We start from the raw sequence: 26,915 nt of genomic DNA, 5'->3' as shown, positions 1-26,915 counted from the left end.
TGGGACCATCTCAACGTTCCCTGAACCCCAGTGCCCCATAGGTTGTGCTTGTGAGTGCCCGCAGGTGGGCACAAGCTAAGTAGGAGCAAGGCTTGCCTGCTCTCATCGGCTAACGGTGGCGAGGAAGGCTGGGGAACGTGGGTACTTCCAGGCTGCGTAAGACAGGCTCAGTGTTCCATGAGGACCCTTCTTCTGGTCCCACCCTGGGGGTGGGGCCTTCACACCTGGAGCTTACAGCCGGAGCACCGCTCAGCTGGCCAGCCAACCTGCTGCCACTCCCCAGCCGCCCACCCTTCCCCCTTTGGCTCCTGGCGCCATGATGCTCGCCTCCCGTCTGCACCCACACACACCCCATTGGTGCTCAGCCGCTGTGGGCGCGAGTCAGGTGAGCCGCAGACAGAGTGGCGGACCCGGCTCACCTCCTTCCCGGCGGGACTGGGGCCAGGGCTGCACTCTTCCCGGAAGGCTTCCAAGCTCCCCCGCATGGCATCCTGTTGAGCCTGTTCCCGGGGTGCGGGGGCAGGCCTTCTGGGGGGGAGCGTGTCTGCCCTGTGCTGCCCTGGCGCCAGCTCTCCCTGGAGGCCGTGGTGGGGCTGCCAGAGGGAGACAGCTGGGCCAGGGCAGGAGACTGGGGACATCTGAGATGGGAGTCAGTGGGATGAGGCCACCTTCCCGCCACCACCATGGCCCTGCTGGGGGCAGCCTCTGGCCCCTGGGCTGATGTGCACTGGTGTTCACTAGATCACTGTTGCTTCGCTGACCTTCAGTGACTTTTCCTGAAAGATGCAGAGCCCTCACTGTGCCCTCAGCTGGGCCCAGCACCCACAGAGGAGCTCAGGGACCCCCGTGGCTCCTTGGCCTTGCCACACTGGTTCCCCAGCCCCCAGTTTTCAGTGTCTGGAATCTCTGGGGAGTTCCACGGGGGAGACAGGGAGGTAGAGAGGCCTTCTTTGAGCGCCCAGAATGTTTGTGCTCAAGTGGTAAGGGATGAGCCTTCCAAGCTACTAGGGCCCTAAGTCTGTACCTTCTAGTCTCCTCTTGTCCGCTGGCCCCTGTGTGGAAAAGAAAGCTGCTTTAGCAGATCTTCTTCTGCCCCTTGGCCTTGAGTTTGGAGCTGTGTGGCACCCAGAACCCTCTTGTCCTATGCCCGGTATCTTGAGCGAAACATATCTTTTCCAGTTCCCCCTTGGCTTTTGGGAACAAAGATATCCATCAACACTCACTCCCCTCCCCTCTCTCCCTAAAGGAGACCCCATGGTCCTACCGAGGGGTCTGAGCTGCTCAGGGAGATGAGGCTGTGACAGCTGACCCTTCCACTTCAGTGCAGTCATGGGGCCTGGGGGTGACATGCAGGTATCTGCCCAGCTGCAAGGGGTCCCTGGTCGTCTTCAAACATGTCCATAGAGTCCCTGTGTCATCTTAAGGAGAGGATGCCATGCCATGCCTCAGTTTCCCCAGGTGGCTTCTCTCAACAAGTGCTGCGAGGACCTCAAGATGAAACAGCAGGAGAAGTGAGGGAGGAGGCAGTGGAGGGCAGTAACCAACAGCACCCAAAGAGGCTTTCTCTCCTTCTTGGAACACTGGCGGGCCTCCACCTCCTAGCAGGTAGGAGCAGGCGGCAAAAAAAGCAGTTGGCCTGGAACGGGGCAGGAAGGTGTGCGAGCTGAGGCCTCCCCTGGCCTATCAGATCCAGTAGAGACCAGGCCTCTTCCCTTCCGGTCTGGACATCGGCGCCTGAGTGGTGAAGTGCATTGCAGGAAGGGAGATGAACTGGTAAGTTCTGTAGATGGTCGGGACCACCCCTGTGGGACCGAAACCAGTCAGAGCCTCCACCCTCATTGGCCCCAGACACAGTTCTGGTGGGAGGGGCCACACCTCCAGGTAGCTGGTCGCCCTGTTTCTCCTTGATGCCTCGTGGGTGAGTCCTGGTTTCAGGCTCCCTGAGAGCTGGGGATGGAGGAGATCCTAGGAAAATGATGATATGTGACAATCAGTCACAGCAATTAGTGTTTTGGTTAACAGGCCTTTTTTGTTTTCTCTCACCCAGACAGAATGTCACAAATAAATCCTCTCCTGCATTTGCATATTAATTGGATCGGAGACGTCAAGCATCTTTCATTAAAGAAAATGATCTGCATATTTGGAGACATAAAATAGTTATTTTGATGGGTTTTTTTCCCTAAGATCAGGGGGTGGGGGAGGTAGGTGATGGGAGCAGTAGAAATTGAGGTAGAGTGAAGGCAAAGCCAGCCAGCCCTTCCATCTGGAGTTAACCCTGTGCAGCCTGGAGTTGATGGGCCAAGCTTGGGCAGAAGATCATTTATATGTAAATAAATCCAGGAGCCAGGGGCCCCCAGGCATCGAGTGGTTGCCCAGGGCCCAGGAGCCCAGCTTGGCCCTTGTACTAAAGGGGTCCCCACTGGCATTGTGGGCGACAAGACGGGCTGCAGGCCCCACTGCTGTCCTGCTGGGAGTGGTCCAGTGCCCACCTGTGTCCTGGAGCTCTGGCTGGCTTTGCCCAGCTCTCTGTCCCTCCTCTCTCAGCTTGACCCCTGGGTCAGCCCACTCTTCCCGCCTCCTGCTCTTCCTTTCCCCTCGGCTTACCCATCTGTGCCTACTTTCTGCACACTCTCTGACCTTGGACTTCCCTGTGCCCTTCTCAGTCTTTGCCAGCCGTCATCCCTTTCCCCAGATGGAAGGTTTTCTGGGGGCAGCAGACACAAAGCCTGGAGTCATTATCACACACACTCGAAATAACCCAGAAAGCTGCTGGGCCCATATTAGGGCATGAGTCCCCTTGGAAAGCTGAGTGAATGTATACTTTTGATAGGCAAATGTGACTGTCACAAGTCATCCTGGTTTCCCCTCCTGCCTTGAACTCTAGGCCCTCGTCGGCTGCTTTAGCCGGTGTGCCGGGCAAGGCCTCTTCTAGACATTTCTGAGCTTCCTCAGTCTCTCTGCCATCACCAGCTCCAAAGGCACAATCCCAGGTGCCGTATCCCAATTAGAGAGGTGTTTAGGTGATGATGGTGATGATGGTGACAATGATGATGACAACTGCCACCACGTTTTGCACACAGAAAATGTGTAGACACTTTGCTAAGAGCTTTGCACTCATTGCGTCCGCAGATCCTCACCCCAGTCTTCCGAGATCGGCACTATCTTTGCATACGTTTGATGGATAAGGAAACTCGACCTCAGGGAGGCCAGATGACGTGCCTATCAATGCCCATCAGGGTTCAGAACTTGCGGTCAGAGCCAAGCTCTTCACACCAGATTGCGGGGTCTTCGGGCCATGGGGACCAGCGGGAGTCTGGCTCCTGGTTTGGTGGCAGCCAGCTATAATTCTTGGCCATGAAGTCAGAGGACTTGTATTGAGACTCTGTCTCTGCACTGCTGCCTCCTGTCACCCCACCAAGAAGCCCTGCCCATGTTCCCAAGATTTGCCTTTCCCTGAGGGGCGGGGAGCTGACTCCAGTGTGTTCTGTGGGCTGTTGGACCCTGGAGGTGCCCCTTCCAGACCTGCCAGAATCCCCCATGCTCTTTGTGTGCAGTTTGGCTTAGAATTTTGGTTGTAATGCTGGTCCTTGTCTTGCAGTGCCACAGGCTCCTGGACGCATAGGGATTGAGCTGTACCCTAGGGCATGGCCCAACTCCCTGGCTGAGCTGTGCATCTGCTCACCTGTGCCCCCCCCCCCCGCCCCATGCCCTGCAGGTGGGCCACCTTATCCCCTGGGGTGGGCCTGGGCATTCTGTGGAAACCTGTTGGTTTGGTGCTACTGCCCCACAGGGCCATCACCTTGAACTTCAGGGTCCTTTCTCTTCTGCCACCTTCTTCCAGTAGCCACGGCACTTGGGCAGGAACACTATTCCCGGATCTAAGGGGAAAGCAGAGGGGTATGGTCGAAAGGAGTTTTCATTCAAAATGAATCAGTTTGGATTCCAGCCTGGCTGTGTTTCTAGCTGTGCACCTTGGGCAGGTCACCTCCCTTCTGTGGACCTCAGTTTCTTCCCTTGCAAAAAGGGGGCAGTCATTCCTGTGGGCAGGGTCTGAGGAGTGATCTGTCTCATCTATGTTGAGTTTCCAGTTGCAGGCCTGGGATAGAATAGGTCCCCGCAAATGCCAGCTGAGGGGCGTGTGACTCCCCAGTGGGTCAGGACTCTGGAAGGGTCTCCCGGGCTGGGGGACGGAGGTGACTGTTTCCCAAAGCATCTGGCAGCTTGGCCCCAGCGTGTTCCTTCCCATTCTCTGGACCTCGGCGACTTTGGCTGCATGTGCTTCTGGCAGGGCAGGTGGGAGGCCTAGTGGTCCTCAAATTTGGGGTCCTTGGAGAAGGTGCCCCGGTTGCCCTCCTTGGGAAGCACATGGACAAGCCGGGCATTTATAGAGTGTGGGAGGGTCCTTGGGCAGCTGTATCTGTTTAATGCCAAGAAGTCAAGTTGGTTTAATATGATTGTAGCTGCTGCTTTGATAAATCAAAATAATTAAAAATAATAAATTTGATTCCTCAACCAACAGGCTGTGTGTGGGCCCAGGGTCTGGACTGACGAGCTAGGGCCAGGGAGGGGGGAGGGGGCACTGGGACACAGGAAGGCCTGTCTTTGTGGTATCATAAATGGGGAGGTGGGCATGAGCTCTGCAATCAATTAAGGAAAGAGCCTTTCAGCAGAGCTGTTGGCCAGCCTGGGCTGGAGCCTCAGCTGGGCCTGCCGCTGGCTCTGTGGCCTCAGACCAACCTCGATTTCCTCATCTGTCAAATGGGGTGATAGTTCCGCCCACCTTGCAGGGCTGTGTGAGGAGTCAGGGCTTTGCTGAACCCGTGGTCAAGCATGATGGGAACATTGGTCGGCCCCGGGTTGTGTGGGCATCAGTGGCCCCTCTCGGCCCCGTCCTTGTACCCCGTGTGGACACTGCAGTGGCTGAAGCCACCAGATGTGTCCACAGCAGCGAGCAACCCTGTAGGCCCAGCAGTTTACTGGGGGCTCCTCCTGCAGCTGCCGGCTGTTGTCCTAACACAGGACTGTGCTGTTTGTGAGGACATCCCCTGTTGCGGGGCGTGTCTACTGATTGCTCCCTCTGGTTCCGAGTTGGGGCAGGAAGCACATGCCACCTCCCTGTGGACCTGAGGCCCTGGTCAGGGTGCCGGCGGCTCTGACGTGGGTGGGTGGGAGTTGGAGAGGGCAGCCCGCCCCTTGGTTTCCCCCACTCCCCACATCCTCCAGAGCCGTATTTGGTGTCTGACCCACAAGAGCCTGAGCAGCTGGAAATCTGAACTGAGTGGAGGGGGCAGGGGCTGGTGGGAAGGGAGGGACAGGGTGTCTGTCTCTTTAAATGCACTTTGTGTCAGTGTGATAAGGAATTTGATGGCTTTATCAGAAATACCAAAGCTTTATTTAGCAGGGTGAGGCTCACACCACTCAGCTCCACACAATCTGCTGATAAATTGCAAAAAAGAAAAAAACCCAACATCTCACCAACACCCAGCACAGCAAGAAAGGAAAGACGAGGCAGAAGGAAGGGCAGGAAAGCAAAGTTGGGAGTTTGGGGGGATTGTGGAGTTGTCGGGAGTGGGGCGGGTGCGCTGAAACTTCAGGGACTTCCTTGCAAGGACTGATAGGCAGGCCTTCTTCTACTCTCCACCGGTGACCTTTGTAGATTTTTCTGTTATTAAGTAAAAAAGACAATAATTATTTTCAATCTTCTAGAGAAAGGGCTGGTTACAGAGACGTGTCGTTTATCTCCTGCTCCTGTCCCTCCAGCAGCCCAGCTCACCCAAGGCTCTAGGTGAATCCTTCAGGCTTCCCGGCTGGCTGTGCTGGTGAAGGCAGGGCCAGCCTTGGGATGGGGTTGGGGGGCGATGTTAGGCAGGATGCAGGAGGGACCGTCAGGGAGTGAGGAGCTGCCCCTCATTGCAGCTCTGAGGAAGGTGATCCCCACTCCGTACAACATGGCCGTGGCCGAGGAAGCCGGGGAGGGGAGGGCGTGAGACAGCCTGTGTAGGACAGAACTCCATGCCCAGGGTGAGGTCTCCACCCAGGTCACAGGGGCAGCCGAGGAGCTGTGGCATGGCCCTGCCTACCTGCCACATTCTAGGACTTTCCTGCCAGTTGGACAGCTCTGGGGGAGCGCCCCTACCCTGGCCACTCTAGGTTTCTTGTGCCTCTGGAGGGTCAACAAAAGAGGAGAACGACCTTCCCATTTCTGTTGTCCGCCTTGAGCCTTCTCTCTGCACCCCGTGTGTGTACTCCTGCCCCTGCTTTGTCTGGAGGGGCCCCATCCCCTGATCTGGCCTCTGGTCAGTGCATAGGCTCAGGTGCAGCAGCCCTTGCTGTTCCCCTTGACTGTCCACACTGCTCCCCGTGCCCTCTGTTCCCCCAGGAGGCTTTTGATGTGAACCAAACAGATTTAAGCTCACAGTCCCCCATCCACGCCCCTCTGAACGTGCTGTAAGGTTTTGCCTCTTCCGACCAGCTTGTGCATATGATTTCCTCTGGAAACTGAGTCAGGCGTCAGCGCTCTGGGTCCACCTGAGAGCCATGTAGAAGGGAAGCTGGGTGTTGGGCGTGGTGAGTAGTGGAGAAGGAGGCCCCTCTGCTTCCCCAGCGTCCTGGGGGCCTGTCCTCTGGCTGGCTGCACAGGAGTGCTTCTCCTGGCCCAGCTGCCCAGCTCCCGCGCTCCTCCCCCCTTTCTAATGGCTCCACAGCCCGGCAGAGCCAGGGCTTGGGGTTCTCACCGCAGGCCCTGCCCACCCCATGTTCAGGGCTGCTTCTGCTGTCCCTCCACCCAGTGTTCCTCTTGGGGCCCCCCAGGCTCTGTTGAGGAAGGGAGGTCTCTGCCCAGAGGGGTGTCCCCAAGCATGGCCGAAGGGCCAAGGCTTTCCAGAGCCCACGGGCTGACCCCTCAAACAGGATGGAAGCTGGGCAAGGCCAGAGAATGCTTCAGGGGCAGTTAGTGGGCCCAAAGTCAGGCTGACCGAAGGCAAGGGTAAGCAGAGTTTGAGAATAACTTCGCACCCTCTCCGAGCCAAGGAGGTCTGAGCCTGTGCGCTCCCTAGAGGTGGAGAACCAGAGGGAGCCCCAGCCAAGGTGAGGCCGGCAGGCCTAGCGCTAGCGGCAGGTCAGTCTCATAGGAATTCCTCGGCTTTAGATAGTGGAGCAACAGGATTAGCCCAGCTGCTCAGAGAGGGGAAATTCGGGGCGGAGAAACAGGGGAGCTTGGAGGAGAGGGTGGAGGCTGAGCTGGCCAGGGAAGGGCAGAGGGTGGAGGAAGCTGCAGAAAGGCAGCAGCTGGGAGACAGACAGGAGGAGTAAATGGAAGTGACAGGGTCAGGCCAGACCTTTGTCCTGCAGCCTGATTAGAGAGTCTGCCCTGGATTTCTGAAACTTTGGGATGTTGTCCGACAAACTGGAGCTTAATTCTGTCAGAGCGCTGGGGAGATTAGAATTGACATCCTGGGAGCACATTCCTGGCTGGGCAGAAATCCAGCCCCTGCTGGGAAAAACCTGTGAAAGCATGGCCAGCCCAGTGGTGGTGGCAGGGGGTGCCCGTCGGCCCTAGTGGCCACTCCAGGCTCGTGGGCCAGAGCCAGGAGCCTTTGGAAGGCTGGGCTGTGTCACTGGAAGGCTCTGGCCTAGTGGAAAGAATGGAGGCCCAGCAGAGCCACCTCTGAGTCTAAATCCTGGTTCTGGGCCTTTTCCTAGCTGTGTTGCCTTGGGAAGAAAGCTTCACTTTGTTGAGCCTCAGTTTTCTTGTCAGTAGAATGGGCCCACTAAGTCTGGCTTCTGGGTCCACTAAACCTTCCTTTCCTTTGAAGTGGGAGGCATAACCCTGGGGAGCCGAGAGGGATGGGTCAGACTTTTCTTTCTTTGTTTTTTTTGGCCTCGCTGCGCGGCTTGCGGGATCTTAGTTTCCTGACCAGAGATTGAACCCAGGCCCATGGCAGTGAAAGCGCCAAGTCCTAACCACTGGACCACCAGGGAATTCCCGGGTCAGACTTTTCTTCACGCTCCGCCGCAGCAGAGCCAGGGCCTGCTGTAGCACAATGAAGATTTCCCTCGCTGAGCTCCCTTTGCTGGTCGGGCAAACCCAGGGAGTGTCATCCCGACAGACTGCTCCAGCTCAGCATGTGGAAGCTTCCTGCCCCTTCACCAAGGGGGTCCCTTCCAGCAACCAGCCCACGTCAGCCATGAGAGGCCCGCAGGAACCCTTGGAGATGGCCGCATCCCTCTCGAAGAGCTCCCAGGAATCCCCTGCTGAAACTAAGTGAGCCCAGGGAAGCAACACAGGCCTGCTCGCCATACCAAGAGACCGGCTTGGGGGACTGGAGTGAGGGCCTAGCACCGTAGCCCCAGAGCAGGCTGCTTCTAGAAGAACAGAGTACCCCTCCCCACTTCCCTCCTGATTCTAATGGCTTTCAAATATTGGTAAATATTTTGGCTAACGCAGGCTCTCATGGCAGAGAGCAAAGCTGTCTGCAGTTCAGGACCTACAAATTATTTATTAAAGATTTGAGATGCGGTGCAATTATGTGGAAAGAACCCAAAAAATTAAATAAATAAGTAACAAAATAAATAAATAACAGCCATACTGGCCTCTTGAAGGCTTGGGGAGCTGCATACATGATTGCCGTCTTGATGAAATCCCCCCGGATGTAATGAGCTGATTTTCTGCTGTTAATATTGCATCTGCTGATGAAGGATTCGTTAGGATAATGGAACGAAGCTAAAATATAAATGACTCCCTGTCAAGAAGCAGCTTTTGTTTGTTGATCTCCTGACAGTTCCCGGGCCAAGGCAGGGGTTTCTGTGTGCACACGCATTCGGAGCAGCTAGGAGGGCAGGCTGAGGGCTGGGAGGGCTGTCCCAAGGGCCTGGCTCCCTGGTTATCCTCAGCTTTTCCTGCAAGGTGGAACTCCCCATCCTTGGGGAGCCTGAGAGCCCTGTGGGTGGGGAAGTCATTGACTCAGACCCTCTTTCCCCACGTGGGGGGCAGCGTGTTGCACTAAGATGCTGGGCAGCAGCACAGGTTGTCTGGGGAGCCCGGCGGAGAGATGGATGGAGTGGGCCGTGCGTGTTGGGATTCACACACGAGAGGAGCCAGGCTGTGTGTGCGCAGAGGAACGGCAGCGCTGGGGAGACGGCATCGTGGGCTCTTGAGTGATGTGTGCCCCCTTCTCTGGAGGCACCCTAGCCTTCCCATGTTGTCTTTTTCTTCAGCGCATCTGTGAGGCCTAGGAACGCCTCGGGCGGGAGCGCGCGCCGTTCTTGAGGACAGGAAGGAGAGGGGACCCGTCTGAAATTAGGATGATTCACCTTCCGCCCCCTTGCTTGGCTTGTCTAATACTCGTGCTGAGCTGCCACTTGGGAATAGCCTTCTCCTCGCCTGCTGCTGCTGCCTCTTCTCCTTCTCTTCCTCTTCCTCCTCCTCCTCCTTCTTCTTCAGCTATATCACTTTACTTTATTGTGGTAAAATGCACATAACATAAAATTTACTGTTGTAACCATTTTAAACTGTACAATTCAGTGGCATTAAGTACATCCACAGTGTTGTGCAACCATCACCAATATCTGGTTCCAGAAGTTTTTCATCACCCCGAACAGAAACTCTATACCCATTAGAAGTCACTCCCTATTTCCCCCGTCCCCTGACAACCGCTAATCTGTGTTCTGTCTCTATGGATTTGCCTATTCTGAATGTTTCATATAAAGGGAATCGTATAATATGTGGTCTTTTGCGTCTGCCTTCTTTCACTTAGCGTAATGTTTTCAAGGTTCATCCATGTTGTAACCTGTATGAGAACTCCATTCCTTTTCACGGCCGAATAATATTCCGTTTTGTGGGGACCCCGTGTTGTTTATCCGTTCATCTGCGTTGTGTTCACCTTTTGGCTGTTGTGAGTGGAGTTGCTACGAACATTCGTGTACAAGTTTTTGTTTGAGTCCCTGTTTTCCAATCTTTCGGGTATATACCTAGGAGTGGAGTTGCTGGACCTCTCCCCAGTTTATTAAAGGCAGGGCCCCTGAAAGCTAGTAACAGGTAATATTTGTTGAGCACTTACTGTGTGACAGACCACAGTGCTGTGTGTTATTTCAGCGGGTCTTCACAACAACTGCAGAACGGAAGCTCCGTGAGGACTGTCTCTGGTTACCAGTGTTCTCCAGGTCTAGGACAGTACCCAGCATATAGTAGGTGTTGAAGAAAAATTACTGAATGAAATGCATTTGAGGTGGGGCTCATACCGCACCCCCCCCTTCAGTTGAAGAAGCTGAGGCCAAGAGAGGTTAAGCAGCCTGCCCCGGCAGACACCATGGAGGGTAAGTGGCAGAGGCAGGATTCAGACCTGGGTCTCACCTCCTCTGCTGTTTCTCGTGTAAGCTGTGTATTTTATCTTCCTCGGGCCTAGCACAGTGTCATGTGCACAGGACGTACTCAGTGTACGTCCTGACGATCACTGTGGAGCCGGGACGGGGAGAGATCTAAGCCAATGACCTGGAGGAGGGCTGGGCAGGGCCCGGAGCAGGTGTTGTCTTTCTGTACATCTGTCTGGTGGAACGCGCCGTCTGTCCAAGGAGGCACCGCCTCACCCACATTGAGCCCTGAGCTGCAAAGACCACATTGGACGCACCGCTCCCAGCACCCCAGAGAAACCTTCTTGTCGACATCTTCGTCAGATCTCTTCCTCACCTTGACTTCCAAGGCCCTTAGACGGGGAAGAGCAAACCCAGCCGCTCACCTGGACCCGTCTTTCTGGGGACAGGATGGGTCCCACCAAGAAGATCTGAGCCACCTCCGCCTGGAGTGGTCAGGCAAGGCCTCTGGGAGATGGAGGAGTTTCTTCCCCCTGCGGGGGCTCAGGAAAGGTGGGGAGGCTGGCCCTTCTCCTGCAACCCTGAGAGAGTAAGGCACGGGCTTCCATCACAGTCCTAGCTCATGGCGGGGCCTGTCTCAGTTTCCGAGATGGGAAAAGAGAGAGGGCAAGCCAGGCGTGAGGACCACACAGGGCAGAATCCAGTAATAAAGGAACTAAGGGCCTGGGCAGGGAAGGTGTGAGACCGAGAGAGCAAGCTAGAGGTGTTGGACCAGCAGAGGCTTCAGCCCCCGCGGGACGGGCGGGTCAGCTGGGTACCTCTATGAGCCAGGACTTCCGAGAACAAGGTGGGAAAACCCCTTTCCTGCCCCCAGACTACTAGATCCTTCCTCTTGACCCTGTACAGGGTTTTAAGGAGTCTGGCCAAATTTCAGCCCAGACTGTGTTTGCAGACCACTGCCCGCCTCCTCAGAGCCAATCCGGAGGACTGGCGCTGACCCCCGGCTGTCCCCGGCCTGCCTGCGGCTGTTGGGCTCCTTCCCCTACACGGACGGACAACCTGCCCCAGCCGCTGCCTCCTCCGGACCCGGCACCTGCTGGATCGTGCGTGCCCTCGGCCCCTCATTGTCCTGCTAACCACTGTGTAGAAGTTTGGGGCTTCCTTTGACCTTTCCGTTGTGCCTGGTTCTGCGGCGGCCACCGGGCTGACACGCCGGCCCTGGCGTCATTGCCGGGGCAACAGCGCGGCCCCTGCCCGTGGCCCTGCGCCCGCAGCACTTTCATTCTCTTTCTTTCTTTCCTCCTCGTTCCTCTCTCTCTCTCTCTCTCTCTCTCTTTCTCTGTCTTTCTCCTTCTCACTCTCTCTCTTTTTTTTTTTTCTTCACTCTTTTAACATGGTTTTCCTAAAAAGTTTTTTAATCAATCAAATTTGAGGCAGAAAATAGGTTTTGTCACGCCTGGTCCCGGGGTGGTTTGGCTCTCACTCAGGCTCCTGACAGCTCCTCAATGCAGGAAGGAGGCCAAACAGAATATTTCTCGGGGAAAGTGCCCGTTTCCATGACACTGCCCCTTGTTGTCTGTGCTGCCCCCCTCCTCAAGCTGCCCGCTGACACGGCCTCAGCCCTGTGAAAGGGCCCGGCCTGGAGACGGACGGGGTGTGTGCGGGTGCCGGAGGGGGCAGGAGACAGCGTGGGGGGGCGGGGTAGATGGGCCGCGACAGCTGCCCCGAGCCGCCCCTCTGTGGCCTGCGAGGGCTGGGGAGCAGGTAGGGGCGGCAGGGCTGAGGAGCCTGGCCCGGTGCTGCGTAATCAGCTGAGCCTCATAAATATGAAGCCGGGGAGCCCGGGGTGAGACGCTCGGAAGCCACGTCCCGGATGGTCGGTGGGTCCAGCCAGAGGGGACTGCAGGCGGATGAGGCCTCTTCGGGTCCTGGTACGCTGGTCACAGCAGCTTCTTCACCCTTCCCTCTCCCCCTTCCCTCCTCTCCAGCCTTTCCCTCCACCCCCCCACCCCCCCGCCCGCGGCAGCCCCCTCCCTACCATCTTTGGCGCCCTTCCTGCCCTCCCTCAACCGCAGCACCTCCTGTGCCTCTGGTCCCCTCCAGCTCCCAGGCCCACAGTCCCCCACTCCGAGCTCCCTGCAGGCCCTCCGCGTCTTCCCTCTCTACCCCACTTTCCCTCTCCTCCTTCCCACCTCGCCCTTTCACCCTCTCCCCTCTCTTCTACTCTTCTTGCTCTCTTTTATAATTAATGATTAGTTTTAATTGGTTTGCTTAGGCAGCCTGACAGCAAATGAACAGAAGCCAGCCCAGGGCTGCCAGGCTCGGGTGAGAGACCACTGCACTTCCGAACCGAACCGGCCGGGGGAAGGCAAGGGCAAGGCTGACCTGCAGACTCTGCCTCAGGCCCCGGCTCTCAGCGGGTGGGTCAGGCCACACCTGGGCTGGCGCAGTGGCCAATGGGAAGAAGGCAGGAGGATCTTCACACACAATCCGGCTCTTGGGCTCCCCGTCTGTCAACTTTCTCTGTGTGCTTTGTTCTTATTCTCCTCCTCCTATCCCCCTCCATGTTCTCATTTATGTAAGACATTGTCCACATCTTCCGAGATTAGGGTCCGGTAAAAGGAGAGCAGGGGCCCTGTCTTTAGACTGGGACAGGGCTTAGTTCCGATGCCTCCCTGTGGACCTATGGGGTTAGCAGCTTGACACGTCTGGGCCAAGGTCTTGCTTTGTCACACAGACAGGAGGGAGTGGGTAGCAAGGCTTGTGGTCACTGTTAGCTCAGCTGCCTGCCTACAGTCAGCCACTACAGCCTGGAAGCCTAACTGACCTGGCTCTGTTTCTGATTTACCGTGGACCTCTGCATAGAACTCAACCTCTTGCTCCTCCGTTTTCTGGTCGGAGCACTTAGGTTGAAGAACGTTGGATGAGTGCAGGATGGGTGGATGGGTGGACGGCTGGCGGAGAGTAGCTGTGTTGGCCGGGATCCCTGAGCACGTTACTTCTGTTTCTTAGCCTGGAAGGGTTGCACTTAACTTCAGCCTTCCTAAGTGTTGGGGCTCCTGGTCTCCTCTGTTTCCTCCCCACCCCCCGGCCTTGCAGAATCCTTCCTTAACTGCAGCAGCTTTCTGGTTCTCTGCCAGGCTCTGGCTGTGCCCAGTCACTCACTCACACAGGCCAGAACCAAACAGTGGGAACACTGAGAGGCAGAGAGTGACAGGGGAAGATGCCCGGGCAGGATGGAGAGAGAAAGTTGAACTTCTCAGGTCCCCACGGGGGTTCCAGAATCCACCCAGTGTCCCAGATCCCACCCAGAGAAAGCCTCCCTGCTCCCATCCGCCAGGCCGCCTGCCCCAGGGCCAGGTGAGGGGCAGGACCCCAGTTCACGTCCTGGTCCCCGCACGGTAAGCAGCTCTGCCCCTCCGCATCCCTCGTCCACCCCCAGCCAACTCCTGGAAAGTTTCCTCCCCGATTGTTCTGTGTGATCAGATCTGCAAGTTGCTCTCTAAGCTTCTTGTCACATTTTGACTTAATGAAGTGCAACTGCTGAGGGATTTGGGTTCAGCGCTCCGGTCTCCCGCGCTCCCTTGTTGTCAGAAAACAGGGGTGGTTGGGGACGGCAACACCGCACTGCGAGTCGTTATCATTCCGGTCAGTCTGTTTAACACAAAATTAAACAAAGAACTAATTAGTGCCTCATGAATTAATAAATGCACAGTTGCTGGGGAGGATGGGAGGGGAGAAAAAGGTGGTGGAAGGGAGATACTGGAGTTGTGGAGTTGGGGGGCTTTGGAGGTTCAAGGGAGGCTGGCCGGGGTGCCTTGAGAGATCTCAGGCGGGCGGGTGTGGGATGGACCGGACAGCAATGACGCCCCGCTGGGCCCCTGGGCGGGCTGACTGGGCTGTGAGCTCTGACAGCCAAGCCTGCCCAGCGCCTCTCAGCGGAGGCCCAGGGTCTCTCTCCCTTGCCCCGTGGCCCAGCCCTGCTTGGCCTCCACTTCATCCAGCTCTCCTCTCCGACTGCTTGTTTTTTCCACTCTCCCCACCTCGGCCCCCTCTTCCATCTCAGCAGGGCTCCCCTTTCCTCTCTGCTGCCCCGTCTCTCTGTCCGTGAAGCTCTCTGCAGAATCTTAGCTTCCTACCATCTGGGTCAGATGGGCGTCAGAAGCCCATGGGGTAACCCCCCCAACGGCTCGATGCCCACCAGAGCCCGGTGTCCAGCAGGGTGGGCTCTGCCTCAGTGGGCACCCTCCGCCCAGGCAGCCCAGCAAAGGCAGCGAAAGCTGGCAGAGGACCCAGCCCTCCTTAGGAGGATGCGTCAAGTACAATTAGCATTATCTGTCTAAATATGCCCTGGGAATGGGAGGGAGGGCGGCAGAACTGGGTGGCATTCCCGGAGCCCTGTACAAGGTCACCTCACCTCTCGCAATCCCCCCAATCTGATTTGGGGATTACACAGCCTAAGGAAATTGGTGTTATTCCTCTTGCATCATTGATAAGCCACAAAGGAGGGAGTAGGGAGAAAAAAAACCTAATAAACAGAAAACCCTTCCCGAGTATGGGTGGAGTTCTGAAGGCCCACGGGGTGGGAGTGGGGTGGGGTGGCCCGGCCTGGCTCGGGCAAGGGCAGGTGGGCCCAGGTCAGCAGGCAGAGGGCTCCTTGGGTTTTCTGTCCACACGAGGCGTCTGTCCCATTTGAACCTGGCTCCCCAGACTCACGCGCTGGGCAGGAGGGCCTGGGCCTGGCAAGCTGGGCTGAGTCACGTGTTGGCTAAAGACCCCCTACCTTGCTGGGCCATTTTCCCTCTCCTTACGAAGGCCCCCGGCATGGCTTGTGACTCATCAGTAGGACCCCAGGGTGGAAGGTGCTGTCTGCAGCCTATTCCTGGGAGTTGAGGCCTCCTGGTGCCCTGGCCCCTGGTCCACCCTTGCCCCTCAGTCACCCATCTGCTGTAGATTTTCAGGGGCCAAGGGAAGAGAGTGAGGGATGGGCGCTGCTGTAGCCTGTCATCGTCCCCAGGCCCTGCTGCTCAACCACTGCAGCTCCAGGGGAGCACCCCGGCCTGCACACCCGCATCTCTGCCTCCACGGAGGTGTGTGCAGTATGCTCTGACTTTCCTCTCTTTGGTTAAGGGTGTCCTGAGGACCATATTTCCACTGTGATCAGCCCCTGCTGCTTTCTGAATTTTTTCAAATTTTGGTCGGCACGTCCTTTCAGATGGGCCAAAATCAGTGCCCACTCCGCGCGTCTGAATTTTTGACACCCTTGGCCACCCTGGAGCATCAGCCCCTTGGCCTGGGGGTGGCAGGGAGCCCTTGGGCACACACTGGGGAGTTGTACGCGTCCTGCCTTGAAAGGCTAAGAGGCTCTTCTCTGTCCCTCCCCAGGATGAAGTGACGCCCCCACTGCGAGAGAGGAGCCTCTAGGACCCGCTACAAGGTAAGGCCTGAGCCCTTCCCTGATCCGTGGGTCCTTCCCCCCAGTGGTGACCACGCACCTGGTACACGTGTCACCCTGGGCTGGGCCCAGTCGTGCCGAGTCCCCAGGGTGGGTCTGGAAGATGGAGACAGGGAATTGGAACCACACTGCCCATTTGAACCTGGCAGGAAAAGATGACCCCGGTAGAAGAGTCTCAGATTCATTCTTAGGCTGGAAATGGGCTGGGGACCCGTGGATCGCTGACTCTGGGCTTGGAATGTGTTCAAGGCAGCATGAGGCAAAGGGGCATCTGTGGTGCCAGGGCTCAGCCGCCCGGCAGTACCGTGCCCAGCTCTCCGCAGTGCTGTCTGCCCGCTGTGGCTGCTGCCAGCTCTCCCTGGAAGCTCTGCTTGTAGCTCGTGCTTGGGGAACCGCGTGGACTTGAAAGCCCTAGAAGTCCTCTCTCCTGGGAAGCTCCCGGCCCTCCTTCTTCCGTGGGAGGCTGGCAGGGAGGAGGCCCCAGGCCCTGAGCCCAGACCAGGCTGCTGCCCTTCCCTTCCCCGGGCACTGGGCTCCCCTGGCCTGGCCGGGCCTTCACAGGCTGTCTCAGTTCTCGGGTGGCTCGAGGAACCTCGGGGCCACCGGGCCTCGGCCCCAGGCAGCGCTGTGTCAGAGGTGACCGGTGGAACGCCAGTGTTATGTAAATAGCGGGGCCTGCCCGGCGGGCGAGCTGGCTGGCTGCAGCCATCCATCATCCGTGCTCGGCGGGGCGGGGGACAGACACGGCACCGTGCGCCTGGCTCCAAACCTGTTTGTTTTCCCTTTGTCTCACGCATTTCGCATTTCGGGGGCCCGGCTGTGACCGGCTCTGGGTTTTGTCCTGCTGGCCCCCTCCCCCGGGAGGATGGGGGAAGGGAGGAGATTCGCGAGGCTCCCACCGCGGCATCCCTTTCGGACTTCAAAGGCTCCCCCAGCATTGTCTGTGCCGGCGGGCAGTGGCCCTGAAAACGTGATCAGAGGCGGCCGGTGTAGGGCAGGCCCGGCCCGCGCCCTGCGCTCTCACTGGGGCCTGTGGATTCCTCCCTTTGCCGCCAGCACCACCCTGGTTACAGCTCTGCTCCCTGGGCCTCTCTCCTCGCCTTTCTCTCCCCTGGCATCCCTTCTGGCCAGCCTGACCCTGCTGCTGCCCCACTCCCGTCCTCTCTTAGCCAGAACCCAACACCTCTCTCCTGGCATCAAGACTCCTAGCATGTTGAGAGCTTCAACTCTCCACCCCTTCATATCATCCCTGAGACTCTGAAGCACAGTGGAGGGCTTAGGATGCTGGGAGCTGGGATGGACCGGTTCCTGGACATCTGTTTCCCATCCAGCCCTTGTTCTCTTTCCCTTCTTTTTCTCCACCCTCTGCTGGTAATGAGAACCTGATTTCCTCCTGAACCCTCTGCCCAGCCCTTCCTTCCACTTCTTGGCAAGGTTCAGATTGGCTACTTCTGTCCTGAAAGTCAGCCCCAGGTGCTTCCATTCTCTGGAGCAACGTTTGGCAAAGTATGACCAGAGGGCCAAATTTGGCCCACTGCCTGTTTTTGTAAATAAAGTTTTATTGGAACACAGCCACACCCGCTCATCTGCATATCAGTTATGGCTGCTTTCACTCTATGATGGCAGAGCTGAGTAGCTACAACAGAGCATGTTTGGCCTGAAAAGCCTAGAATATTTATCTGGCCCTTTATAGGAAAAGTTTATTGTCTCTCCCTCTGGGGTTTCTGGCTCCTGCCCTCTGCTCTTTTTTTTTTTTTTTTCCAGTGGTAAAATATACACACCATGAAATTTACCATTGTAACCATTTTTAAGTGTGCAGTTCCCTAGCATTAAGTACGTTCACAGTGCTGTGCAACCATCATCCTGCTCTGTGCTCGTGTCTTGCTCTGAGGGGCCCAGGCCTGTCCCTGAGGTTGCGGGGCTGCTTGCACTCCTGGTCCCTTTGGGGCTGCCCTTTCTCTCTCTGCTCTTTGTAGGACCTCATCTCCTGCTCAGTCCCACCTACCTAGAAGTCCCGGCTTGTCCTCTCCTTGACAGCCACTGTCTCCTCAGATCTCTTGCTCCCAGCATCCAGGAGCCTTGTGTCTCCATCCTGTAGCCTTTAGCAAGTTCTCAGATCCACAGTTTCCTCTTCTGCAAGGTGAGCAGAATATCTACTTTGCAGGGTTATTGGGACAAGCGAGTGAGTTAATGGGGCCGTAAGGTGTCTAGCCCGGGGCCTGACAGGTAGGCAGCGCCTGCGTTCCCTCCTTCCTTCATTCCTTTTCACCTGCCAGAGCCTGGGTCTCCACCATGCACGTAGGAGCCAGCAGTCATCCCTAGGCTGGTTCCATGCAGTCCCCCACCCCTGCCCCGGGACCACTGAGTCCCTCACCTTGGAGAAGCTGAGGCTCCTCGCTTGAGCGAGGGCCGTGGAAGAAAATACCGCACGGGTGGTGGACGGGGAGTCACTGGAGTTCTCAGGTCGGTCCCGGGTCCTCCATGTCTGCTGCAGGGCCCTGGGAAGTCGCATAACCTCTCGAGCACCAGTTTCTCTATCTGTAAAACGGAGCCCTGACCACCACGCTGTCTGCTTTGCAGGCTTGTTGCAAGTACGAACTAGGATGCGTAGGGGAAAGCTGTGGGGTCTGCTGAGAGCAAAGCAAGCCAAGGGAAGGGTCCGGGTCTGAACTTGGGCCCATTCTGGGGCAATTGGGACCCAGTCTGCAGTTCTGTGGAGAAGGCCCTGGACGTTACATGGTGGGCACACGCTCAGTACAGGGGCAGGGACCAAGGCTGCACATGACTAGCGCTGTGAGCTAATCTGGGAGCCAGGCTCCAAGCCCTAGAGGAAAGGCTGGCAGGGAGGGGGAAGGGGGGAGCGGGAAGGAAATTGAAGCTGCGCAGCAGTCAGGGGTCTGAGACGGGCTGGGAGCCGGGTCCCCGCACAGCTCACTAGTTGCCCTTTCCTGCTGCTTCTGCTGCCGTCTCTCTTACTGTCCTCTTTTCGCGGGCTCCTGGCCCTTTGTAGATCTGTTTTCCCCTCCAAGCCTTCTCTCTGCATCCCATTAGTTTCTCTTCCTCCTCACCTTCCCACCGCCCGTACTGCCACCCCCAACTCCATGGCGCTCTTTCTTTCTCCCTCTCTCTCCTTTTCATCTACTCCGAAAGCTTTACTTTACTTCCTTGTCACCCTAATTGATTGCATTAACCTTTCAGCGTATTGGATTTCCTCGGCATCGTGCAGAGAGCCCTGCGCAATATGCTTATAATCTGAGCCATAATGGACAGTTTGCAGTCAACAAGCCCCTTCTCCCATCTCTGCCATCGCTCCCGTTGACATCTCTCTTGCCCAGGCCACCGTGGCCACTTCCCCTGCCAGCAGGGGTGGGGCAGTGGAATAGGGCTGGGAGGAAGCAGGCAGAGCTTGGACCTATCAGTGGATTTCCCTGCCTCTCCCCTCCTGGCTCTGCCCCCGGACCTGCCTCTGCTTTTGCGAGCCCCCCAGGTCCTTGCCTTGTGAGTCTCTCTGCTCCTGGACTGTCCGCCCAATGAGTGGCTGATGGAGCCAGCTTGGATTTGGCGAATAAGAGAGTCCCCTGTTTCCACCAAATGGTCCTCAGAGGAAACCTCGCTTGCCCGGGAGGCTTTGGGGAAAGGTGATGGTGACCACTTCAGGAGGTGGAGAGTAGCTGAGAGGAAGAGTCTGAGATCTCTGGGCTTGCCTGGCCCCTGAGCTAACCAGAGGCCTCTTTGGATCTTCTGGAAGCTGGGCCCACTCCTGGAAAGGTGTGGGAGTGCAGAGGAGACAGAAAGAAGGGGATCTGTCGAAGGCAAGGGAAGAGAGACAAAGACCCTGCTGGGGCTGGCCTGGGTGCTCAGGGCAGCAGCGGCCCCTCCCACTGGGCGAGGAAGCAGACTCGTGGCCACATTTGGGCCCTGGCTCCTACACTGTCCCAGGATTGTGTGATTGGGATCCTTGGTGGGCGATGTCTCAGTCTCTGTTTCTCATCTGATGCTTGTCAGTAGCTTTGAGCAGACCCCCCTGGCTTTATCAAAGGAAGAGAGACGTGATCCCGGCAACAGGGCTGTAAGCCAGAGAGAAACTTCTACAGGGCAGGAGGGCTTGGCCTGACAGGAGACTGGCACGGGAGAGGCGGGAGGAAATGAGAGCTGGCTTCTCAGGTTGGTAAGAATGGGCTCCCTCTGGTGAGTTCCCAGATGGGCACCTGCTCGTCCAGCATCAGGCAGAGGAGCCAGCCCATGCCAGCTGCCTGGTCCTGGGATCTCAGTGAGTCCTGGCCCCGGAGGTCCTGGCCAGGGCTGCCAGCCCTCAGACCCGCAGCCCAGTCAGCTGAGTCTTCATTCATAACGGGATGGACGTCAGGTTGAATACATTAGTGTCAGGCCAGAGGAGCAGGATGGAAGCTCCCCTTAGCCCTGGTGATACTTCTTCTGTCTCGTACTGCTCTCTCTCTCCGCCCTCTGCCCATCATCTTCTCCTTCTGACCAACCCCCCTCCTCCCATCGCTCCATCACTCCGAAGGGCAGGCTTTGGCAAGAGGGGGCCAGACCTACGTTCTTCCCATCCTCTCCCAGTGATTTTGGGGGTGGGCAGAGGGCGCAGCAGGGAGAAACCGAGCAGCGAATTAAAGTTTGGTGATTGTCAGTGTCAGGAGAAGCTAAATAACCCTGTAACTAGTATGAAGGTGAATTCACGGTCTGCTGCACATGGAAAATATGAGTGCTCTGTGAGACGAGGAGAGTGAGCACAGAGTCTGCCTGCCACGGTGGGCAGCCTCCTCTCCAGGGACGCGGGCGGGGAGGCAGGAGGAGGGCCATGCACTCTCCCATCCCTGCTAGGGAGCAGTCACCCAGGAGCCCCAACCAAGTACTGGGGGCGGGCAGCTCAGCTGCTTGACAACCTGCTGGCCCTGCCCCAAGGCCCCAGGTAGACATTTGTAAGCCCCAGCAGTATGAGTTCATGGATACCAGCCCAGGCCCCAGGATGCCAGCCCATCCTCCACGATCCATATGAGTGACTACTCGTGAATCCTTAGTGAGTGTTACTCTGTGCCAGGCTACGTGCTCTGTATGCCCTTATGACAGCTCGGTGCAGTAAGTGCTGTTATCATTCCCCCTCTTTATCCCCACTTTTTTATAACCACTTTATTGAGACATAATTCACATACCAAGTGTACAGTTCAGTGGTTTTTAGTATATTCCCAAGGTTGTGCCACCATCACCACTATCTAATTTTAGACTATCTCCATCACCCCAGAAGGAAAGCCCGTACTCACTAGCAGTCACTCCCCATTCTCCCCTACCCTCAGCCCTCGGCAATCACTGTTTATTATTGACTGTGATGCTGAGAAAATGGAGGCTCAGAGAGGGTCAGTGACTTGATTGAGGTTGCACAGCTGGCGAGAGATAGAGCTAGGGTTTGAACCCAGGTAGTGGGACTCCAGCGCCCGTGCTCTGTGAGGGACTGCCCGATGTCCTGGCTGCCTAACCCCCACCACGTGCCCTACCAGATGTTTCTAACAGCATGGGCTCAGGCGTGTATGAGCACCATGCAAACACGTAGGCCCAGGTGGCAACACGCATCTCTCTCCCCAGGTATACTTGGGATTCCACATAGAAAAAGTCACACGCCTCAGAAGGACAGCCAACCTCCCCTCTTCCCCAGCCAAGCTCCTGGAAGGGAGGGCTGGCACACGAACTCGCAGCAGCGGGGGAGCCCAAGTGGCCAATGAGACCTGGGTGGTTTGGAGCTTTAAGATGAAAAATCCCCATTATCTCCTGCAGCTGATAATTGCAACCGAAATAAAATGCCAACATAACATTCCAGAAAAGGTCCCTGCCCAGGTTGGGGCCACAGGCTGGGCCGTGTCCTTGGGGGCAATGCAACGAGCTCAGTTCCCCGCATCACACTTTCTCTGTTTTTTCTTCTCTCTCTTTCCTTCTGTCTTTTTCTCACTCCCTCTGCTTCTGTCCTGTTTCTTCTCGCCTTTTTTCCTCCTGCCTGCCTCTTTCTTCTTCACATGCCCACTTTCCCACCCCAAAACTTTAAAAAAAAAAACAAAACAACTTTTTGTGACCACACTCTTGCACTTGCAAAATTTGGGAATTAATGTGAAACTTACTGCCTCTGATAAGAGAGAAATACAAGGATGAGAGACAAAGGGAAAGGTAGAGAATGAGTCTGTTGGATTTGGTTTGGGGTTTTTTCCTCCTTCTTCTCTCTCCCTCCAAAGCGGAGGATCCGGCCGGGCCAGTTTGGATATTTATTAAGAAAAAGCCAAAGATAATTAACTTTTTTGTTTTTGTTTTGTTTGCGGGTGCCTCCCCTGCTGGCACTCCTGACTGCCTGGCAAATTAAACCTGCTCCCTGCTCCCTGGGTGCTGGGCTGCTGGCAGCTTGGCTGCTGGCAGCTCGGCTCCTGGCTGCCCTGAAACTGCCGGGCCCAGCAGCTGCCCACCCAGCCACCCACCTTGGGTTTCAGATCTAAGGTCCCTTTATGCTACCACCGGTGCCACCTCCCCAGGCTCTTCTGACTCCTAGAGCAGGCTTTAGAGTTGGGTAAGTGGCCTGCTGGGGCGGGGGGGGGGGCGGTGAGAGAGGAGGGGCTACCGTTGGGGTTATGGCCAACACTTCCCTAAAAGGAGATGGGGGCGAAAGAGTGAGCTCTCCCGCGGGGCAAGGGTATTCCTTCTGGCCAGTTCAGCCAGTCGGCTTCCCAGAAGAGGGTAAGAACAAGGAATGAGCTGGAAGTACAGGGAGAGGCCAAATTTGGGCCATGTCCATCCCCAGCTCTTCTCTCAGGAGGCTGGTACACAGCCAGGACCCATGGCTCCTGGGAATGCTCTGGAGAAGGCTCGGGGCCACGGAACCCTCCCATGATATCTGGCCACCCTCAACATGGGGTTCCGTCCTACTCCCACCTCTGACCCAGCCCAGGCCATCTGGGGGGCCCGGCTGGGTGGTCAGAGAGCCGGCAAATGAGTAAGAAGCCGGCTGCCTCTGGTCTGCTGCCCTGAGGCCAAGCTGTGACCTGGGCCGGAGCCATGTCCACGGGCCAAGAAGGTAGCAGTTATAGACCTCACTGTCCGTGGGGGACAAAGTTGAGGGCATCTCAGGAGCCAGGACAGCCAGTGAGGATGCGGGTCCTCTCCAGGGGCCAGCCCAGCTCCAGCTGCTTGGGGTTGGAGGTGTGCTTTGCCCCTCTGTAAAATTAATACGCCTCAGCCCCTCCCCTGACAGGGCCCTCTCCTCTGCCCCCCTGGCTTCGTCCTCAACCTGGCAAGTAGGCAGCGGTGTGCTGTCCCTCCAGGTGGGGAACCTGCTTTGGAGCCGGGCACAGAGAGTAGGGCATTTTCCGAGGATTTTGCTGGCCCCCCTTTTTTTTCTCTGAAATATAAGGATGTGCAATTTTTTTGGTTTCAATTTAGCATTGGAGAATTTTATAATTTAGTAATTAAAATCTCTGATAGGCTTTAGAAATTGCGGCTAATTGAATTTAATGGGAAGATGATTTTCAATTTTATTTGATTACCGGGACCCCTGGCATCGGTATTTATGGGAAAAAAATGGGAAATGTGCTGTGTGGGCTAAGATGGCATAATTGAATTAGGGATAATCGGATTTCTCCGTCATGAATTTCACTATAATTTTCCTATAATTTTCCATTAGATATCTAGTTTACAAATATTCACAAAGAAATGAAGCTCTTTCGGAATGGAGATTGCTGGCTAACAGGATTACGGGGCTGAGCGTGCGGCCGTGCCAGCCCCTAGACCGCCATAATGCGATCCCTGTATCTGCCTTACACTTAGCCCGAGCCCGGCCTCAGCCCGTCGCTCCGCCACCCACTTTGCTGTGCCTCTCTGCTCTTTGTTTCCTCTTCATCCCCGTTCACCCCCTGCCCCGATACCCACCCATCTGGGGCCCATGACCTCTCGTGCCCTACTGGCAGGCTATCCCATCCCCGTGCCATGGCATCTGGGCTCTGCCCTCCATCCCCACCATCCTTCCCATCCACACTTCGCTCACTCAAGGCTCCCCCTGACCCCTCCCGCCGCCTGCCTGGGGAGTGCACTCACACGCAGGCACACAGACTCCCCCGCAGGTGCGAACATGCTTGCTCACATGCACCCGCAGTCGTCTGGCCAAGGCTCCTGTGTCCTGGCCCAGTCGCCTCAGAGGGAACCAGTTTATTGGGATCCTGGGGTGGGGTGCAGGAACAAAAGGAGCTTTGTTCAAGTTTATGTGAAAGTTACAAATTCAAAATGAGAGCAGATAAAGCATGAGATACCTGGTGTGTAAGTAGGCTGGTGAGTGAGAAGGCCCCGGGCTCGGGAGGGAGAGAGAACGAGTGGGCAAACTGGGGATGCGAGGGCGCCGGGAGCCAGTGAGGGAAGGTTGTCCTGGGACAGCTGACAGGTTCCCCTGGACCCGTGTGAGGGGCCTGGTGGGTGGCATTGCTGGGCAGGGCTCCACGTTTTCCCTTGGAGGCGGGGTGTGAGAGGAGGAGCTGGTGGCTCTGGGCCCAGGACCTCGAGACCAGGAGGGATTGTGGCACTGGGCTTTCCATTCCCCGGGCCCGAGGCACAGAAGCTGTGGCCTGGCCTCAGGGCCGAAGAGGTGTTACCACATCAGGGTTCGCAAGGCAAAATGGGCCACAGGCTCAGAGGTGCCAGGGTTCTGGGCCTTGGTATGAGTACACACACGGAGAGAAAGAGAGATCGGGGGACCCCTCCATGACACGGCCTCAGCCTTTTCAGATCTCAAATCATAACATGCTAAGATGGCCTCATTTTCTGTGCCTCTCAGGAAGGCCCCTCGCTCTTGGGCAGAGTCTCTTAAGCCTGCAGTGGCTGATGGTGGCCATCGTCTTGGCAGAGCTGAGGCTCTCCAGGCAGCTCACGCCTCCCTCTACCACTGGCTGTGCTTGGCGAGCCCCTCTCGCCCGCCCTGCCTGTTCCGCCTTCCTTCCGACTCTCTCAGTTCTATCCCTTCAGCCATTCCTCTCCAGCCTTTGTCCACCAGAGGCCCCCAGGTTATTGTGCAGCCAATCCTGTTGGCCCTGCGTAAGTGACTGGAAGGCATGCCCTCCCATGCCCTGACCACCATCAGCAGAAGCCCAGAAGGACATTCATAGGGAGCCCGTAGGCTGTGTGGGTCACATATGCAGGGAGCTCCCCATACGTGCACATTTCAGACGCACCCAGAAATCACCCTTCTACCCCTATGTCTTCAGGCTTCCTTCTACATCCCAGTTGCTCCGATGGGGAAGCAGACACTTCAGGATTGGGATTTGGGTTTGACTGACTGCTGTTACAACCCAAAGCTGTAAGCCTTGCTTTGGGGAGTCATGGGTGGGAGAACCCAGCGGCATGTGTGTACTCCAGAGCAGTCCTGGACACCGCAGTGCCCTCTCTGAGACCCCACCTGGGGAGAAGCTCATGGTCCTTGCTGCCTGGTTGCCCAGTGCCAGCAGTTGTACCAGCCTCTGGGGAGCACAGGGCTTGGTTTGTTTAAGGAGCTCTGCTCCCTTGTTCAGGGTTTTAGGGCTGGGGGACACTCAGAGCTCCTGGGTCTCTCCAGCTACTCGTCCTCCATAGGCATGGGGCAGGTCTGAAGGGTAGAGGGTTGTGTGACAAGCAGGAATGGGGGTTGCCAAGAAGGCAACAGGGAGAGCAGTCGAATGGGGGAGGGATGCTAATCTCCCTGTGAGGCCATTTGGAACTAAAGTGCAATTTAAAAAGTAAATAAGTAAATAAAGGGAGAAGAAAAATAAGGGGAACGTGGGAAAAAGAGTAGATTGTTAACTCCCTGACTTGCCCCAAGGCCTCCCTGGGCCCTTCCCTTTGCAAAATGGAAATATTGCAAAAATAGTCCAGCGCCATTTTGCTGAATGCTGCCAGAAGACCAGAGAAAAGAAAGCCTGGGTTCTGGTCCCCTCCCCTCATTGAAGGCAGTGTGGCCTCCCCTGAAACAGGAGAGGGGAGGAAGGCAGCAGGGTGGCTGCAGAAGGGACAGAGGGAGAGCTGGGGACAGTGAGATCCAGGTACTTCACAAGCAAAACTGCCCACCTTCCTGCTCGCCTACCTGCCTCCTTCCTTGCCCCCCACCCAGTGGGTAACTTAGATGACTAAAATTTAAGGAATCTCAACATATCTGGCTGCAGCAGGGACATCTGGGGACCGAAAGATACACCAAAGTGCTTTCTCTGAGGGGAAAGGAGGGCAAGGAGAGAAGAAGTTGCCCTGGTCCAGCGATGAACTGGCAGACAGGAAATGCGGCGATGTCAGAGGGGCAGGTGGCAGGACGCTGGCTCCTTGGTTGAGGGTTGTCTGTGCCCTGTCTGCCAGGGCCCCGCATGGGAGGTGGCAGAGGCAAGAGGGCCGGTTGGCAGCCCAAGTGACAGCGCGGATCCGTGGTGGGGGCCCTCGGAGGACAGGCGGCCAAGGCAGGGTGAGGGAGGAAGGAGGTGCCGTCCCCACTGCGGGGCTGGGGGCGGAACTGCGGGGCAGCGGGAGGAGGACGGCCTGGAGAGCAGTGATGTGGCGCGGAGCCGGGGTCCACCCGCAATCGGGGTGGGGGCGGGGGAGCCAGGGCGCATTTAAAGGCGAAGCCAAACCAAAGTGGCGGAGCCCTGGGGGTCCCCGCACTCGTGAAGCCTGCGGCGGGCACGGTGTGCGGAACAGCGCGAGGCCGATGCGAGTGTTCCCCGGGACACCCAGGCCCAAGGCCCCAGAGTCTTTCCTCCTCAGAGCTAAAAAACACCACCACCAACAGCAACAGGAAGAGATTCAGGGATGGGGAGGAAACAAAACGCCTGGTACCCCAGCACCCAGAGCCCGGGGGGCGCACCAGGGCGCGCGGCTCGGTGGGCGCGACCCCGCGGCGCACACACCTGCGCCCGCCGGCGCGGAAAAGTTTGCTCGGCTGCGCGCGGCGCGAGCCCTCGGCCGGCCGGCGCCGGGGAGTGAGTCTGCGCGCGGCCGCCATCGAGTCGCGCTCGCGGGGCCGGAGCGCCGAGGAGAGCGTGCGAGCGCGCGCCCGCCCGCCGGCGTCCGGCCAGAGTTGGCGCGGGGGCGCGGGGGCGCGAGCGCGGGCCGCCGGGTCCTCTCGGACCGCCGCGCCCCCCTCCCGCCTCCCCCTCCCTCC

General features: G+C 57.2%; 1 protein-coding gene across 1 annotated transcript in view; it reads left to right on the top strand.

Annotated features, from left to right (window-relative positions):
* CASZ1 (castor zinc finger 1) overlaps nucleotides 1–26,915 on the top strand; it is a 148,346-nt gene that overhangs the window by 66,305 nt on the left and 55,126 nt on the right. The window contains exon 3 of the mRNA XM_057532103.1: nucleotides 15,694–15,745. The gene's annotated coding sequence lies outside the window, so the exon portion shown is untranslated. The remainder of the gene's footprint in view (nucleotides 1–15,693; nucleotides 15,746–26,915) is intronic.

The sequence above is a fragment of the Balaenoptera acutorostrata genome, chromosome 1, assembly GCF_949987535.1.
Source record: "Balaenoptera acutorostrata chromosome 1, mBalAcu1.1, whole genome shotgun sequence".
Taxonomy (NCBI): Eukaryota; Metazoa; Chordata; class Mammalia; order Artiodactyla; family Balaenopteridae; genus Balaenoptera; species Balaenoptera acutorostrata.
The sequence above is the reverse complement of the archived record's forward strand: the minus strand, read 5'-3'. Positions and strand labels throughout refer to the sequence as shown.